Genomic DNA, 20,058 nt, shown 5'->3' on the forward strand with positions numbered 1-20,058 from the left:
AAGCCGCTTTTTATTAGCTTGTATCCAATAGGCAAAGACCTGCAAAAGTATGGATCCTAATTGGGAGGTCTTTTTCTTATTTGGGGAAGATTTATAAATGTACTTTAATACAATATTATGAGATTTATAAATATATATACAGATTTATAAATGTACTTCAAAAACCTATCACTAATGCAAGGTCTTTATATTTTTTCGAAGCACATTTTCCAAAGCAAGATAAGGCTATCAATGAAAACTTCATTTCATGTACATATAGGTACCGTTAAATTTGCTACTCAATTCAAGGAGTCTCCCTGTAGCCCAGTGGTTACATTTCCGAGCTTCGGTTCGGAAGGACATGGTGTCAGCCCCCATAGGGGGACTCCTTTTTTTCAGATTTTTGTTGGACTCCATTTTTTTTGTGCAATCTTTTTTTTTTCTTTCAACCGAGTCAGAGATGAAAAGACATTTTAAGAGAGAACAACAAATCAAACCTGTCTGACGTAGAATGTTTCCATCTTCCCACGTCTTTTTTTTTTTATTTAACCTCTCTTTATTAGCTTGTATCCAATAGGCAAAGACCTACAAAAGTATGGATCCTAATTGGAAGGTTTTTTGCTTATTTTACCTTACCTGTTACCTAGCTTCTTTGTGCCTCGTGGCAAATAAGGCCTAAAATGCCTCCAATTTTCTCTGTTGGCTGCAGCAGCTCTTGCCTCATCCCATGTACGCCATCCTGCGCTGTTCCTCTCTCTCTCAACTGTTCTTCGCCACGTGGTCTTAGTCTTTTTCTTATTTGTCACAGATTTAAAAATGTAGTTCAATAAAAACCTATCACTAATGCAAGGTCTTTATTTCTTTTTTTTCATAGCGCATTTTCCAAAGCAAAATAATTAATAATGAACTTCAATAAAAACCTATAACTAAAGCAAGGTCCTTCATTTTCCAAAGCAAGATGAGGCTGTCAATAAAAGCTACATTTCATTAACATATAGGTACCGTTAAATTTGCTACTCAATTCAAGGAGTCTCCCTGTAGCCCAATGGCTACATTTCTGAGCTTCGGTTCGAAAGGGCATGGCTTTCTGTTCCTGCAAGGGGATCCGTTTTGTTTGTTTTGCTTTTTTTTGTTGTTGTTGTCATGCTTGCGTTGGAGTCCATTGATCTATTTCGTACAATCTCTTTTTTTTCTGTTTTACCCGTGTTTGGTGAGAAAATTAAAGACCTTTTAAGAAAGGACATCAAAGTCTTTCTGACCTTAAAATATATCCATTTTGCCATGTCATTTTTCATATCCAATAGGTATAGTGCTGCAAAAGTATGGATCTTAATTGGGAGGTAATTTTTTTTTTTGTTGGGGAAAGATTTAGTAATGGACTTCAATAAAAACCTATCACTAATGCAAGGTCTTTAACTTTTTTCGAAGCACATTTTCCAAAGCAGGATAAGGCTATCAATAAAAAACTTCATTTCATGTACATATAGGTACCGTTAAATTTGCTATCCAATTCAAGGAGTCCCCCTGTAGCCAAGTGGTTACATTTCCGAGCTTCGGTTCGGAAGGACATGGTGTCAGCCCCCATAGGGGGACTCCTTTTTTCAGATTTTTGTTGGACTCCATTTTTTTTCTAGTGCAATCGTCTTTTTTTTCTTTCAACCGAGTTAGAGATGAAAAGACATTTTAAGAGAGAACAACAAATCAAACCTGTCTGACGTAGAATATTTCCATCTTGCCAAGTATATTTTTTTTTATTTAACCTCTCTTTATTAGCTTGTATCCAATAGGCAAAGACCTGCAAAAGTATGGATCCCAATTGGGAAGTATTTTTCTTATATGGGACAGATTTAAAAATGTAGTTCAATAAAAACCTATCACTAATGCAAGGTCTTTATATCTTTTTTTTCATAGCACATTTTCTTAAGCAAGATAATTAATAATGAACTTCAATAAAAACCTATCACTAATGCAAAGTCTTTCTTTCTTTTTTTTTCATAGCACATTTTCCAAAGCAAGATAATTAATAATGAACTTCAATAAAAACCTATAACTAATGCAAGGTCCTTCATTTTCCAAGGCAAGATGAGGCTGTCAATAAAAACTACATTTCATTTACATATAGGTACCGTTAAATTTGCTACTCAATTCAAGGAGTCTTCCTGTAGCCCAATGGCTACATTTCCGAGCTTCATTTCGGAAGGGCATGGCTTTCTGTTCCCGCAGGGGGATCCGTTTTTTTGTTTGTTTGTTTGTTTTGCTTTTTTTTGTTGTTGTTGTCATGCTTGTGTTGGAGTCCATTGATCTCTTTCGTACAATCTCCTTCTTTTCCGTTTTTACCCGTGTTTGGTGAGAAAATTAAAGACCTTTTAAGAAAGGACATCAAAGTCTTTCTGACCTTAAAATATATCCATTTTGCCATGTCCTTTTTCATATTCAATAGGCATAGAGCTGCAAAAGTATGGATCTTAATTGGGAGGTAATTTTTTTTTTTTTTGCTGTGGAAAGATTTAGTAATGGACTTCAATAAAACCTATCACTAATGCAAGGTCTTTAATTTTTTTCGAAGCACATTTTCCAAAGCAAGATAAGGCTATCAATAAAAACTTCATTTCATGTACATATAGGTAACGTTAAATTTGCTACTCAATTCAAGGAGTCCCCCTGTAGCCAAGTGGTTACATTTCCGAGCTTCGGTTCGGAAGGACATGGTGTCAGCCCCCATTGGGGGACTCCTTTTTTTTCAGATTTTTGTTGGACTCCATTTTTTTTTTTTCGTGCAATCTTTTTTTTTCTTTCAACCGAGTCAAGGATGAAAAGACATTTTAAGAAAGAACAACAAATCAAACCTGTCTCACGTAGAATATTTCCATCTTGCCACGTGTTTTTTTAAATTAACCTCTCTTTATTAGCTCGTATCCAAAAAGCAAAGATATGCAAAAGAGTTGATCTTAATTGGGAGGTTTTTTTTTTTTAATTTGGGAAAGACTTAATAATGGTTTCAAAAAAAACTACATAAATTAGGCAAGGTCTTTAATTTTTTTATACAACATTTTCCAAAGCAAGATGAGGCTGTCGATAAAAACTACATTTTATGTGCATATAAGTTTCGTTAAATTTGCTACCCAATTCAAGGAGTCCCCCTGTAGCCCAGTGGTTACATTTCAGAACTTCTGTTGGAAGGGCATGGCGTTCAGCCCCCGCAGGAGGACTCCGTTTTTTCGTTATTATTATTATTTTTATTATTATTATTACTATTATTATTATTATTTTATTTTTATTATTAAAAGAAAATTATTATTATTATTATTATCGTCCTCACATTCGGCTTGTTTCATTATTATATTATTATTATTTTATTTTTATTATTTAAATAATAATAATAATAATAATGAAATAATGAAACAAGCTGAATGTGAGGACGATAATAATAATTTTTTTTTTAAATTAAAATTATAAAACAAACTTTATTGAGCGCATTTCCATACAAACTTGAATCTTACATGTATCTGGTAAAAAATTCAGAAATTCTGTTGTTCCTTAAGTTTTCGGTATTAATAATAATATTTTTTTTCATAATAATCATAATTTATTATCATCATCGTCATATCATATATGTCATGATATCATGGTTACTACAACTAATACTAATACTACTATCATCGTCATAACATTAATTAACATATTCCATACAAACTGGTATATACAAGGTAAAAGTAAGTAAAAGAAATAAACTATTAAAACCTATTTCAACAGTGTTCACATAATGGCTCTCTCCTGGGTTTCAATGTCAATATCGGTATATTACAAGGTAAAAGTAAATAACTCATCTTGGAAGAATTCCCGGCCAAATAAGCATCAGTGAACTACAAAAAATAACCTTGCTGAATTTATGAACTTTAATCGTCGTTTTGGAGGAAAATCTTGCCTGGTTTCCTGCTCTCGAAATTTCGATAAGTTTCTAGTCCCTTTTTGATAGCTCCAAGTGCTCCAATGATAACTGGTATCGTTTCCGTTCTCATGTCCCACATTCGGCTTGTTTCATTATTTCATTATTATTATAATTATTATTATTATTGTTATTATTATTATTATTTTATTTTTATTTTTCATATTTGTGTTGTGTTGTAGTCCATTGATCTTTTTGCTACAATGTTCTTTTTTTTCCGTTTTATCCAAGTCCGTAAATTATACCCATCTAACCATTTTTTTTTTCATTTAAGCCGCTCTTTATTAGCTCACAAACACTGCCGAATGCATTTTAAAAATGAAGGAGAGGGATTGAAATTGATAAAAAACTGCAAAAAAAAAGTAGATAATATTTTAAAATGACGTGTTGTGTTTATTTCATGTGAGCTCTATATAAACAAAGAAAATGCAAAACTTTCTCAGAGTAAAGCGTGGAAAGGGTGTTGTCTTTAGAATTCGTGACGTGCCTGTTAGCTGATTGGTCTAATTTTATTTTGCATATTCACGATGACTATCGCTGACCTAAGGTGCTTGTTTGCCATTTTGAGATGGTTGCCGTCGGAGTGAGATGTGTACAGTTCCCTTCTACACGAGAAGCAAACTCTTACTTTGAAGAAGAAATGCGGCCACGTTTGGGGAAGGACAGTCGTTTGACACCCATTTCTGTCATTGGTTAGTACCAATTTATTTGCATTCTACCGAAAATACCGGCTCGAAGTCCTGCCCCGTGCGCTCGACGGACTCGGTTTACGTTTCGTCTCGAGCTTCAGAACAACCTCAATGCTTTAGTAACGGAGTAAAACGTACGTTAGAAGCTAGTTCAGGAACCATACAAGACGTTTAAGTTGGTAGCAGTTATTTTTACGAGAGTTTGGCTTTCCTTTCGAAAGTGGCGTTTCTTTGTCAAAATTTGTCTTGTACTTGTCAACGCGCACTCGTGTTTAACAATTCACTGTGAATTATTTTATTTCTCGTTTACTCTTTTCAGTTTCCACACTGGGGTTTGTTCCTTACTCAATTTTTCTCTCTTCTATTCTCAGGGTTTGTCAGCAAGACAGGAGGAGATCAAAAGGATTCAAACAGGGAGGATGAAGACAAAGTTGAGAATAGCTCTTTAGAATTTGGCTAAAGTGAAATCTTTCCGATAATTAATGGCAGTCTTGCAACTAAAAATGTTGTATTAGAGGTCAAAACCTCTTAGTCTAGAATCATTTTGATCGTTTAACGTTTTAATTTTTTTTTCTCGACTGAAATATTTGCATTCGAGTGACATTCGGGCGCAGAAAAAAATTTCAATTGGGTAGTGAAGTTTAATTAATTATTTCTGCCATTTTTGCCGGAAAGGTTTCAACCGCTTTCGAGTTATCATCTGTTACATGTTTTCAAATTGTGGGGAGTTTTATTTCTTGGATCGAGCGATCATCAGTTTGATTAAATTAAATCTTATCGGTCGGTATTTGCATGTTTTACTACATTATTTTGTCAGATTTGAGTGTTTTTGATTTTTTTTTCTTGCAAAATTCAGAATTGTTTTGCGATCGCTCAACTCTCTTAAGTTTGAAAACATGTCACTAGGCGATAACCTTTGTAGAATATTTTAAGGTGGCACTACATGTGGAAATCAAACGGCGATAGCAATTGGACTTTAATAACTATAGGTTACGTGATCATGTCAATCAAAAAATTGTGTTGTGACAAAAATTGAGCAAACAATTCAATGCTGAGTTTTGATTTGTCGTGTTCTCCAAGGTTTTAGGAAGGCTTAGTTTCAATCTATGATGTGAATTGCCTATTGGCGGGCAATGCCCTTGCTCAAAAACAATATCACGTGACTGTTCAATAAAAATTGTTTCATTTTGGAAGCTTATTCAAAATCTTGAAGTTATCGATGAATTACTTCTACTTCTCAAATCTTAGCATTTCAGCCAAGAAATTAAAAAGTTCCTTTCAAGGTCGATTCTTCGCTTTGTAGTCCAATTCGCTTGAACATATTTAGTTTTCCTTTTTCTCCCAAAAAGGTCACAGAGCTTCTACAAAAGAAACACGTTGCTATTAATTTATGTGAATTGTAAGTGTTGAAAGGGCAACTTCCTTGCTAAAAAGTTACTGATTAATGATCCAATTCATTTGAAAATGCTGTAGCTTGAAGCTCACTAAATTTGCTCAGTATAACTATCAAACAAGTTATATCGTTTCTTCCTACGTCAACTTATTCGTTAGTAAATCTGAGTTTCGTGGCAACTTCTTTCAAGTTAATTTCTAAATATTGTAAGCATTTGTTGACATGATCACCTATTATTGAACGCTTTTTTCCTTATTTCACTCGGCGGGTTTTTTTAGTTTTTTCCCTCTGCTTTTTATACACTTGCGGTAAAATGAGTGAATACTTGTTTCGACGTTTAATGCGTATTGACATGCAGAGCCACCTTGAATAAATAATTTTAGAAGAGGATTTTGGGTTTGTGGATTGATCTTGGTATCAAGAAAGTCACTTGATTTATCGGCAGATGCTGCTATATACATTTCCGTACGGAAACCGGTCGGTTTAAATTATTTCTTCGGGAGGGGACTAAGCGTATAAAGATCAACCAGAAACCAGATATATCCTCTTGTTTAACTTCCAGCGAGGCTGTAATGAATTATGTCTGGTATCAAGCAACTCTTTCAATTATCGCTTTTCGAAAAATTTAGGTCTAATTGTCTGAATTTCCAATTTTTTTTTGCTTTCATTACCGTCAGATCTATTACTTTTTTGAAATGTAGCTTCAATTGTTGGAATGTTCTAGAGAAAAAATGCAGCTCCGATTTAATTGCCTGATCGTTCTAAAATGTTGCTTTCGTTCGCAACTGACAGACATTTTCACTATTTTATCTTTGATTTTCTAAACTTGGTTCCAACTGTCTGATTCTTTGAAAATATTATCGTTATCGTTTGTATTCACTAATAATTTATCATCACGAACGTAGCTCCAATTGTTTGATTGCTCCAAAATTTTTGCGCTATCGTTTGCTACGGACAAAAATTTTCCAAACAGTCGCTATTACTCTATTTCTTTTCAAAACTGCAGTTTCAATTTTCTGATACATCTAAAATGTCATTGCTTTTTCACTAAGAGTATTCACTATTTCAGCTTTGATTTTCAAAACCTGATTCCAGTTGTCTGATTCTTTGAACATTTTATGACCATCATTTGTATTCACTATTACATCTGTTGTCACGAACGTAGCTCCAATTGTCTGATTGCTCTAAAATTTTATCGTTATCGTTTGCTACGGACAAAAATTTTCAAAACACTTGCCATTCGCTCTATTGCTTTTCCAAACTAACTTAAATTGTTCTAAAATTCTATCGCTATCGTTTGCTACAAGAAAATTGTTCAAAACACTTGTTGTATTACTTTTCAATGTTCTGATTCATGTAAAATGATTTTGCTTTCGTTCGCAAATGACAAAGTTTTATACCAGAAGCCATAGGATATATAGATACATTTTAAAGCTTGATAACCAGACATTAACCTTTAACACCTCGCTGGAAGTTATTTCTAAAAGATAACGAAGCAAGCCATGAACAGTTTCTCTTGAATTGGCCTATTATTTGTCGGGTATTGGTTTTTCATCTCGGCTAAAAATTACGGAAGTTCTAAAAATTTTAAAATTCTAGGACTAGATTGAAGTTTTCGCGGTTTTTTAATGTTCGTTGGAGTAATCGGATTCCTGGCTTGCTTTTGCTATCTTCTTGAAATATATTGCATGATGATATCACGTTAGATAGTTAAGCTGTGAATGACGGGCAGCTAGAAACCTATTTACAGAAACGGGAAGAGCAAGATAAAATTTGTACAACTGCAACGTTTCTACACAACATTGAGAAGGTGACGACGTTTTGGAATCGCTATAGTTAAGAGAATTTATATAGTTGGGGCTCAATTTACCCGACTATATAAGCTTTCTTAAATATATCGATTTGGAAATGTTTTCACCCTCTCGATGTTGTGCAGAAACTTTGCTGTTGTACAAATTTTTAACTTGCTCTTCTTATTTCTGTAAATAGGTTTCTAGCTGCTCGTTGTCTTACGGCTGACTATTTAACAAGATGTCATCATAGAATATACCATCTTGAACACAAACAAATTTTCCGTTACTTTGTGTTCAAGATGGTATATGTCAAAAATGTTTTGGCGGGAAAAATTCAAGGGGGTACCCCTCTAAACTTTTTGTCAAAAAGGTGCTCAGGGGAAACGCTGTGCAAATTTTTTCCAATTTTCCCGCCAAAAGTCTTAGTATATATAGGGCAAATTTTTTGGTGACACCTTTGTAATTAATTTAATTGAATTTCACTTAACTAATTAACTATTGTAAGTAGAAAATTAAAGATGAATAAAACAATTCAAATGAAACACTTGTTGTGAGTACTTTACTGTTTGAAATATTTTATTTAGATATAATAAAGATTACAACAGAAATAAGGACACCTGAATAAAAGATTGCATTTAATGACTATTAAGTTAAGCAATAATTTAGAGTTAAAATACATCTTTGAAAAAAAAATTGGCGCATGCGTATTTTAGGCGCCGTATTTTTCTAAGTCTTTTGGGGGGAAAAATAAAAATATTTAACAAGTAATTTTTTTTTTTAAAAGTTGGCGCATGCGTATTATTGGCGCCCGTATTTTTTCTAAGTCTTTTGGCGGGAAAATTAAAAATTTTTAAACAGATGTTAACAAGAAGTAATTTTTTTAAAAAAGTTGGCGCATGCGTATTATAGGCGCCCGTATTTTTCTAAGTTTTTTGGCGGGAAAATTAAAAAAATTTGACTTAAGGGTCACCCTTAGAGTAAATTTAGGCAGTCAAGACAAGTTTTCAATTTTTTAATAAACAAGAGAAACTGATTTTGTACAAAGCTAACTCGACGAGACACGCTTGAAATATGTCGACAGAAACTTAGCAACCAATTTTTTTCCAAAATTATGGTTCAAGAAAACTTTTATAATTGTTTTTGCTTAAGACAATTTGAATAATCCACTCTGAAATTGGGCTGTGAAAGAAAACTAGAAAAAAAAAATGTGATTCTAACCACGAAAGCTAACTATAAAAATTTTCTTCTCGAGGAAAATCAAAGAATTTCGAAGCTCACAATACGAGAACTCGGTGAATCATATGAAAGAAACGTACGTGACTATTGAACAACTGTGGTGTTGCGCTACACTAACGACCGTTGAGAATATGTTAATAAAGTTTTGCACGGGAATTATTCAAATTCAGGAAATGTTGCCGTATTTTAACTGCTAACTTAAAAAAATAAAGAAAATAAAGAAAATAAAGTTTCGTTTGGTACCCTGCTGCCTTGCTGTTTATCTAAACAAGCCAACAAAATATCAAAAGGCACTTTACAATCTTTATTTGTTAAATTAACAGTTAAATCTCCTGTTGCAATGCCGTGTATCGAAATTCCCGCACAAGGCCTTATTAACATATTCTAATCGGCAAATAGTGTAACGCAACACCACCGATGCTCAAGAGTCACGTACGCGTCAGTCACACAATCCACCAAGCTCTCGCATTGTGAGCAAAGGCAAAAGAATAAAACTGCATCGAACTTTGTGAAGCAAAGCTAACGAAACATGCCCTACAAAACGTAACTGTACATCATTTTTGGGCCGGTCCTTTTTCATAGAAAGCTTTCGTGTTTTGTTTTGTTCAACTGTGAGCTGAAAACTCCGATCCTGATGTTTAGTTCACGAAAAAAATCCTATCTTACACGTCCTATTTTTTCGGCTTGAAAAAATCTCTCAATCTGTCTTACTTTTGTCCCTTATGAGTTAGGTCTTGTCTGTAGTGTCCTGTCTTCTTAAATTGCCTCCAGTGTCTTGTCTTTGCCTTTATCTTCCCTCAATTGCCTGGTCACTGAGAAATCCTGGAAAAAGAAAGAAAACTTAAATGTTTGATTTTTACACTGAAGCTTTGTATATTGTATATTGTATAATGTATTTTCGCTTTCTTTGCAACTAAGTGAAGCCTTCTTCATCCTATCCCATATACATTAGCTACAGAATTCCCGTATTGATGGTTTTCTTTACTCTCATCACCTGTTTGCTTGACAATATACGGATTTTGTAAGGAGAAATTGGATTCCAATCACTTTTGTAAGCAAATGGATCAGAAAACCTCAACAATTACATTATTTGTAGTAACTATGCCTATAGCCTGGGTACATCCGCCCCCCTGAAATTCTTAATTTTCGTTGCTCTTTAAACAGAGAGGACTAAAGTTGAATTTGATGACTGGCTAATAGACAAAAGCACAGGCTTCGAAGCCAACAGTAGAAGTGCTAGTTGTAATATTAATTAACAACAATGCTATTTGATTCAGTAACTTTGCTGTTGTTGTTGTTGTTATTGTTGTTATTTAAACAGTTACCCAGCTGAACATTAACCAGCCTAGACAGCAATTTCCACTGAAAAGCTTCCCTTTTGTGTCTACAATGTTTGCAATAAATGTACTCTCTCAATTTACTTTGGCTTGGCCAACCTAGTAAAACAAACTACCGGGTATCTGGTGACGACACAACATTTCAAAGGGAATTGAGGTATGCCCCAAATATTTGAAGGTATTCCAACAAATTTTAGCTCTAATGTGAAAAAGAAAATTAGAAAATATATAGTTCTAACTGTCTCATGAATTACACAGTTCAGCTGATATTTGCCAACCATTTTCTCTTTCACCATACAAAAAACCCTTTCACCAAAAAAGCTTATTTTCTATATTGGGAATATGTTAAGAATTAGCTCTTCGTTTTCCCTAATTTCAGTGAGTCATCAGTTGTTAAAAGAAACATGTTTAGACCAGTAAGTGATAATTCTCAGGACAGTTTGAGGTTATCTTTTAGATGAAAGAAGGATGCTTAGATAGCATGATAGCACAAAGGTTAAAAGGTAAAATTTAAAGTTACAGTAATTGATATTTGACAATAAGAATGCTCATGTTAAAAAACGATTTCTCAATTAGAATTATTTGGAAATGTCTATAAGTTGTCAAAAAACATGTTGAGATCTAAACATGAACTGTTATGATCTAAACATGAACTGTTATGATCTAAACATGAACTGTTATGATCTAAACATGAACTGGAGTGATGTGTCGGTTGTCAATATAATAAATGTATTTATATTTAGACAGGAAGCCACATCAGCCTTAGCTGATTTCCAAGCAGGTCCTCTATCATGGCGGAATTGGAATTTGGAGATGTTACGTTTTGCAGAGGGAGCAGAACCGGAGAACCTGGAGAAAAAACGTCGGAGCAAAGCGAGAACCAACAACAACCTCAAACCACATATGGCACCAATCCCGAATCAAAGCCGGGCCACATTGGTGGGAGGTGAGTGGTCTCACCACTGCGCCAACCCTGCTCCCCAAACATTGTAGTAATGATTTAGTTATCGTGACAAGATTTGTCAGTTACAAATTTAGGTCAATTGACAATAATATTATCGACTATAATGCTGCGACAAAAACAGGACATGCCCTTCAGTTACTTTCGAACCGTCTGTCAATTCCTGGTAAGGATTTAGCAACTGAAATATGAATGGTCACTTAAAATTTCAATCCACCTGTCAGTGGTCAATACGGATCTGTGTCAGTTAAAATTTGCAATCATCGGTCAGTTGACGGTAAAGGATGTTGAGATCAAAACATGATTTTCTCAGTTAAAATTTGCAATCACCTATCAGTTGTCAGTTAGGACATTGAGATCCAAACATGGTTTTGTCAGTTAAAATTTGCAATCATCTGTCAGTTGTCAGTATGGATGTTAAGATCAAAACATAATTTTGTCCGTTAAAATTTGCAATCATCTGTCAGTTGTCAGTATGGATGTTAAGATCAAAACATAATTTTGTCAGTTAAGATTTGGAATCATCTATCAGTTGTCAGTACGGACATTGAGATCAAAACATGATTTTTTCAGTTAAAATTTGGAATAATCTGTCAGTCGTTAGTATCAATCTACTAGTGTTCTATCATGAATGCCGTTCTCTGATTGGCTACGCTACTCACTATCTATTGTGATAGATGGAGAGTAGCGTAGCAGTGTGTCCTTGTTAACAAAATGACGGCCCCTTCTTGTCGTTTTCAAAGTGTCTGTGAAAAGGATTTAAATAAAGTTTTAAACGACTAGTAGATTTATTAGTATAATTATACTAGAATAATTAGATTATTTGCTCTCGATTTCCATCGCGTGACAAAGGTCTCCGGCAATGCCCTCGTCAACACTCACGCGATAGAAATCTCAAGCTTATAATCTAATTGTTAATTGGTATGGATGTCGAGATCAAAACATGATTTTCTCAGTTAATATTACGAATAATCTATCAGTTGTCAGTAAGGACATTGAGATTAAATCAAGATTTTGTCAGCTAAAATTTGGAATAATCTGTCAGTTGTCAGTAAGGACATTGAGATCAAACCATGATTTTTTCAGTTCAAATTTGGAACAATCAGTCAGTTGTCAGTAAGGACATTGACATCAAAACATGACTTTCTCAGTTAAATTTTGGAATCATCTACCAGTTGTTAGTAAGGACATTGAGATCAAAAGATGATTTTCTCATCGGTCAGTTGTTGGTAAGGATATTGAGATCAAAACATGATTTTTTCAGTTAAAATTTGGTACAATCAGTCAGTTGTCAGTAAGGAAATTGAGATCAAAACATGATTCTCTCAGTTTGGAAAAATTAGGCAGTTGTCAGTAAGGACATAGAGATCAAAACATGATTTTCTCAGTTAAAATTTGGAATCATCTATCAGTTGTCAAGAGGGAGTTGGAGAACCAAACAAGATATTCTCAGTTAAAATCTGGAATCATACATGTATATCAGTTGTCAGCAAGGATGTTGAGATCAAAACATGATTTTTTCAGATAAAATTTGGAATCATCAGTCAGATGTCAGTAAGGACGTTCAGATCAAAACATGATTTTCTCAGTTAAAATTGGGTGTCTGGAAAACCTGAATAGCAAATAGCGAATAGTCGTGAATAGCTAGCAAATAAGTCCTGAATACTAAATAGTATGTGTATCAGCATCCGCAAATAAACGCTCTTGCTCCATGTAATTAACTTCAACAAATCTAGATCAGTGCTTAACTAGAGAGGTGACTATTGATAACTATTCATTACCATTCGCTACTGTTTGCCACTATTTGCACTATTCGAGACTACATGTATTCGCCCTATTCATACTATTTGCTATTCATGACTTTTTGATATTCGGGTGTTCCAGACACCTGTCAAATTTGGAATCGTCTATCAGTTGACAGTATGGATGTTGAGATCAAAACATTGTTTGTGAGTTAAAATTTGGAACCATCTATCAGTTTTCAGTATGGATTTTGAGATCAAAGCTTGATTTTGCCAGTTAAAAAGTTCGTAATCATTTACGTTTGTATCAGTTGTCAAGATGGATATTGGGATGAAAAACCATGAATTATCAATTAAAAATTTAGAATAATCTGTCAGTTGTCAGTAATGATGTTAAGATCAAAGCATGATTTGTCAGTAAAATTTAGGAGCCATTTTTCAGTTGTCAATTATTTCTCCTTACAATTTCAATACTCTATCAAGCAGATGAGAGATGAGAATAAAGAAAATCAGCAACTAGGAAATATTGTACAACAAATTTTCAAAACTCACCACCCCAAAGCATTGCAATTAGTGGGGAGAATACATAATTATTTTGAGCCTGGGCAGTTCAAGGCCTGTTCAGTTTATGAAGGTCAACATTTTAGAACCTTAAGGGAAACTAGACATTTTTAAAAATTGACTAGATCTACACATTAATTACTTGAAGTAAGGCAAAGAAGACATACTTTAAGTTGACAAAACCTTGTTAAAAAACCCATTGGTCAAAGAACTTCAAAGTATTTTTTGTCCAATCAAGGAAAAGCATGGCTTGCACCAACAAGTGTCATAATTAACCAAAATTAATTTCTGAAGACTGAATTCCACCAGGCTACATGTATAATGGTACACTGCACCTGTTCCTCAAAGTGATTATTTAAAAGCACAGTCCACTACAGATAAAGAAAAACTTTGACTGACCTGCCATGTCTGATGTATTTCACTTCCTCCACTGATGTTGTGGTGTTTAAATGTTTCTTGTTTTCCTTAATAAGAGATACAAACATATTGAGTAACTTGTGATTTCTTACTGTTGGTATACTTTGGCATAATTAAACCTAATAAGAGTAGGTACACTTTTGAACACCATTGCAGATACCAGAAATATAAACTGACCTGATCTAGCTGTATCTGACTCCTCCATTGATCTTAGTTGTTCTATGTTGTTGTTTGCTTCTTGTTTGCCTGATAATAATGAAAAAAATTCAATGAAAGAGTCCTATCAGTAGCTGTTTACTTTTGAGTAAAAGTTATTACATGTAACATTGAAAATAGCATTAAAAATGCTACATTAATAAAAGTGATATCTGAACAGCAGCTTTATTTACATTTTTCCAGCAACCCATAATGTGTTGCCTTCTCCAGGTAAATAAGCTCATCATTCAACCTTCTCAACACATTGCGATCATCTAGTGTTCTTTTGAGTGAGGTCTTAAACTAATTTATCATCTGGCTTGTTCTTGTAGCTGATATACATGTAATGCATACTCTGATTGGCTAATCGTAGGGCATTATTCTCCCGTAATACCCACGGGCCGATTACAGGCATGAAAACACAAAAGAAAAAGCCATAAATTATGATAAACAACTTGTCAACCTTGAACGTTGCATCTTTATGGGAAAATCTCAAACCTCAACCTTGCTGTATTGACCTCGCTTAATCGCTCAGTCAATACAGCAAGGTCTTGGTCTGAGATTTTCCTGTAAAGACCTCACTCTCGCTTAATAAGAAGTTAGTAATATTTATTAGTGTAGTCAATGTTCCAAGCTTTTGCAGATTCACAACATCATTGACTTGACTTGACGAAAAAAAATAGTCTAACACCCCACACAAAAGAACACTAGATTGTGTGATTCCAGAAAATATCCATACCCCCACCACGGAGGGAATTGGAAATTCCAGTGCCTGGGTGAGGTGGGGTGGGGAGTCAAAGACCCAGGAAATTCCAGAGGGGAGGGGGGTTGGATGGTCGATTTAGTTTCCAGATACCCTTTGATTCAATACGGTTTCAAGTATCAATCTAGCTGTTAAAAAATCATTTGTTGCCAGCTATTTAGTAGATCTTTCACATCAAAAAATAGTAGCTGGAATACTTGTATTTGAATCGCATAATATTTGAAATAAATTTTCTTTCTTCAAAAACAACTTTGGAAGCTAACAAATGAGAAGAATGTGTGTTGCGTGGAAATGGCTGTCATTACTTGCTACCAGTCTACATGGTGTCATCTTGTGGACCAAAAAGCACTGGTGACTAGCCAAGTTTGTTTTCGAATCGGTCTTGGGAGCTGTTGAGTGGCAGTCGATTTCTTTCGTGAAAATTAGTTTCTTTATAAAGGCAGAAATGATGTTACGATTTCACAAACTTGAGAATTTCTCATTCTTCTTTATCTCTGTCTATTTGTATGTAATTTTGCTGCAAAATTGGGCTTTTTCGCAAGTGTGTTAGCGAGCGTGTTTATTAGCAGCTGGCTAGTGCCGGAGCTCCGGCAGCTGTGAGTCATCAAGTCACTGGCTACTTGGCTGTGTTTGTCGACAAAAACTTCAAAAAATGTAACTCTTATAATGTTTACAGCCTACCTATTTCTCAGTTCAAATAAACTGAAGTAATATATCAAACACGAAAGACCATGTTTGACCACATTTCCAACACCAAGAAGAGAGTCGAAAATACAATGCGCAGCTGAGTATTTTTGACAAACTTCAAGGTGTTTGGAAATGTGGTCAAATGTTGTCTTGAGTGTTTGACATATCTTCTCAATCGAAACTAAAACTAAGGAGAAAACGGAGAAATAAAATCGTAAAAATCTATGCCAATTAAGATCAGATATCCAAACACCGCCACGGTCATGATTTCCTTTGTTTAAACTTGATGAATTATTACTGAGTTTGAGAAAAAATATTTCTTACATTTGCCTTGACAGTTCATGTATATAAAAGCCTACATATCCATTGAATATGATTACAAATTGCAAAACATTCAGCCATTTTCAACAGTATTGTAATAAAAATTAACCTTGCTTTCAAACTGTTACCATGTGGTCAGTCGAGCAAAGATGGCGGCAAAGTGTACTCCTGTACAGTTTGGACAGACTGACTTGTTTACATTCTTTTGAAAGAAATCACGTACCAAATCAAGTATTTGAATATAATAATAATAACAATAATAATAATAGATTTGTATAGCGCCATATCCATGGCTCATGGCGCTTTACAGTAAAAAAAAAAAAAAAAAAAAAATGTTATTAAAAATAAAATTTACATTAAAAATTTACATCAGTGATAAAAAATTACTAACAAATAAAATAGCTAAGCTGTAAAAATGAAAGTAAAACTAGGAATCATTAAAACCTTTAAATAAATTTATTTGACTTTAGAATTGTTCTTTCATAAACCTATTGTGTTCTTCTTTGCTTACGGATGAATATCAATTGCACAAAACGATACGCTTCATTCCAAAGATGACATTTCGCCAGTCAACCCAACTGATTCTAAAACTATAATTATGGTCTGAAGTTGCAGATAAGACCTTGTCAACTTCGCAATTTTTGGAAAGTTGTGAGCCATGCAAAGCGCCATCAATTGAAGAAATGAAAGACTTTATTTGTTCATCCTTTGAAAATTCATTCGAGAAGCCTGTTCACAGTTTTTACACTTGCAGCTGTGAAGGAAGCCGATGCACTTCGGTAACCCAAACAGAGATAAATCATTTACGGGCAGCAAGCGAAATAGATTGGTTTCAGCATAGATTCATCATTGACTTTACTAACTTTGAGGCCCAGAAAGCTGGAAATCGTATTTCCGAGAGTTCAAATTTCATGCCAGACCCCCCCTAACAAAGGTGGCCATATGCCCACCTATATATGCTGAGCCACCTACTTTTATACTGGCAGACATCTACTTCAAATGTGATGGAAAGCACTGGTTAGCGATCGTTTTTACAATAAAAGTATGGTGTCAATTTCATCCACACTCATCCTATCAGTCCTTGAACGGAAATTATACTGCATTTACAAAAGGACTTACATGTAGTCGTATAGGAAGGTAATTTGACAAGTTACTATTTTATCTATTTCCTTTTAAAGCATGTTTAAATAAATTGTTGTATGTTTTCTTTGTGTGTATCTTCAGATGTTACAATCGATTGAAATAAACAGCAGTGACATGAAAAAGTGTTTGGAGTATTTACTGTAACTTAATTAACACACTTTCCTGTCAAAACTATTTTTTCCAGAGGGTATGAGGAGTGTACATAATACTTGTGGAAATTCTGGAGGGGCGGTGGGGGGGGGGGGGGGGGATATTTTTGTGTTCAAAAACTGGAAATTCCAGGGAGGAGGGGGGTTTACATGAAATTCCCTCCGTGATGGGGATACGGATATTTTCTGGAACTACACATTATTCAGTAACTGAAGAGCAACCTCCAATGCTTACATCAAGGTAAGTTAACACTCATAATACGGGAGTCCTGGGATATTTCCACTAAGGTAACAGTGTCATGTTCAATAACGGTGTTATACCCTTTGTCAATTCTCAACAGAAAGAATTCCAACTGGTACTACACCCTATTGTAGTACTTGTAGCTGCTATGTAGGGCTGCTATCTCCCATATACAGTAAATACACACAAAATTACCTTTTTAATAGCTTTATCTGATGTCCACCATTGGTCTTTCAGTACTCCAGCCCTGCCACTTTATGCTCATGTTCTTCATGTTTTACCTGATAAGTAATACAGATATTTTTATAAGTGTCATACTGTCAACAATGTACTTTTTCAAGTAGAATATCTAGCATCATGTGTAATGTTCAAACAATTAATCAGTTGTCAATCACGTAAATAAGTTACTATAAACCAATGAAAAGTTTACATTAAAATAAGGATTAGTCCTTTATTCAAATTATTGTTGGGAAGGCGAGGAGAAAGGGACAAATTCTGAAAAAGAAAGAGGAAACATATTTGAGGAGGGAAAAGTGTCAAACAGGCACGAAAAAATTCCCCGCATGGCTTGAAGGAGGACAACTAATAGTATGCAGTTTAAACAAACTACATGTAGGAGTAGTTCCTCTTTCACTTAGTCCCTTGTGAATAATGCAAAAAAAAAAAAAAACCCACGGAAAAAAATGGCCACATGAAAACGTGGGGCAAGAAGTTTAAGAAAGGAGGGACTACCGACAAAGCCAGAGAGTTTAAATTACGTGTTGTTCTCATCATGCACAAAGATGATTGGCTTATGACAGGAGCATTGACAATGCGTTGTCAATGTTCAAGATACAAGTGAACCTTGTAGGAATGTTTATCTTGCCTTCTGAAAATACAGCAGAAAGCATTGAAACTGGAGCAAATAAAACCATTGGAATTGTAGCCTGTGTAGAAAGCATTCCCGTACAAAGAGCTTTTCTGCATTCTGGCCGCGGGTAAATTGGAGCGAGTGCAAAAATTCAGCGAAGCAGGGGGTGGTGGGGCGAGAGAGGGAACGTTTGCCTGCAAACCTGTCGATTTTGCAAAATGCCCACTGGTTTTCACGGTTGAGTTCATTTATTGATCGACAATTTTGTCACCGAGCTAAAATCACAAACATGATTTTGTCAGTTAAAATTTGGAGTGAACTATCAGTACTGAGTAAAGGATGTTGAGATTGAAAAATGATTTTATCAGTTGAAATTTGGAATCATCTATCAGTTGTCAGGAAGGAAATTGAGATCAAAACATGAATTTCTCAGTTAAAATTTGGAATAATCTGTCAGTTGTCAGTTAAGGACGATCAAAGCATGATTTGTCAGTGAAACTTAGAAACCATCTGTCAGATAATTTTGCCCTTACAATTTCAATACATTATCAAGCAGAAATGTGATGAGAATAAAGAGAAACATCAACTAGGAAATATTGCACAAACAAATTTTCAAAACTTGCTACCCCAAAATATCACAATTAGTAGGGAGAATTCATAATAATTATTTTGAGCCCGTGCACTTCAAGGCCTGTTCAGTTTATGAAGGTCAACATTTTACGAACCTCAGGAGAGACTAGACATTTTTAAAAATTGACTAGATCTACACATTAATTACTTGAAGTAAGGCAAAGAAACCATACTTTCAGTTGACAAATCCTTGTGAAAAAAAACCTATTAAAAACTATTTTTTGTCGAATCAAGAAAAGAAATGGATGTTTCCAAATAGTCTTGACACCAAGGAGTGTCATTTAACCAAATTTCTGAAGACTGAATTCCACCCTACATGATTGTATAATGGTACACTGCACCTGTTCCAAAAAGTGATTAAAATTATAGTGAAACACTAGTCCACTACAGTTAAAGAAAAACTTTGACTGACCTGACATGTCTGATGTATTTCACTTCCTCCATGGATCTTTTGGTGTTTCTGTGTTTCTTGCCCGTACGAAACGAGCAGATCTGCAGCAGATCTGCAACAGATCTGTTTTGACAAAAACAGATCAACTGCAGACTAATTTATCGTCTGCAGAGTCTGTTTTCAGTCTGCTGCAGACGTTGAGCTTGAAAACTCTTCCCGATTTTAAGACTGCAGACGAAAACAGACGAACAACAGATCTGCAGAATATCTGCAGCGTCTGCAGATGATCTGCAACACGTTGAAGTCCAAAAACCGGATCGATAGACCATTCATTGTATCGTCACTTGGGTATATTAACCTTAGTTGGATCAGTCATGACTGGTGCGTTTTGAGATGAATAAAATAGTTCGATTCTACGAATAAAAAGATAGTCGAACATTGAAAATGCGTAAATAAGAGGCATAAATGGTCAGCCACTTACGTACAACGTGCTAGTAAATCAAATGTTATACGTCAATTGAACACTTAAATTAAATGATAAATACACTTTCGACCTTAATTTATTCTTATTATATAGGGATTAGACACATACCCTTGTGAGATAACTTTAACAATTCCTAGGAATTCCTAGGAA

The 20,058-nt window shown here is 34.6% G+C and overlaps 2 long non-coding RNA genes across 2 annotated transcripts; one reads left to right on the forward strand and one right to left on the reverse strand.

The window, feature by feature from the left end:
* The first annotated feature begins 4,188 nt into the window (after nt 1–4,188).
* On the forward strand, nt 4,189–5,526 carry LOC145502307 (uncharacterized). The gene is made up of 2 exons (XR_014051309.1): nt 4,189–4,617; nt 4,986–5,526. It is a non-coding gene; the product is annotated as an uncharacterized LOC145502307 (long non-coding RNA).
* A 3,228-nt stretch (nt 5,527–8,754) lies between these two features.
* LOC145460460 (uncharacterized) lies at nt 8,755–19,505 on the reverse strand. Its single transcript, XR_014039849.1, has 5 exons — nt 19,446–19,505; nt 17,749–17,834; nt 14,232–14,300; nt 14,037–14,101; nt 8,755–9,858 (listed from the first exon to the last, which is right to left on the reverse strand). It is a non-coding gene; the product is annotated as an uncharacterized LOC145460460 (long non-coding RNA).
* Between the last annotated feature and the right edge of the window lie 553 nt (nt 19,506–20,058).

The sequence above is a fragment of the Orbicella franksi genome, chromosome 11, assembly GCF_964199315.1.
Source record: "Orbicella franksi chromosome 11, jaOrbFran1.1, whole genome shotgun sequence".
NCBI classification, from domain to species: domain Eukaryota; kingdom Metazoa; phylum Cnidaria; class Anthozoa; order Scleractinia; family Merulinidae; genus Orbicella; species Orbicella franksi.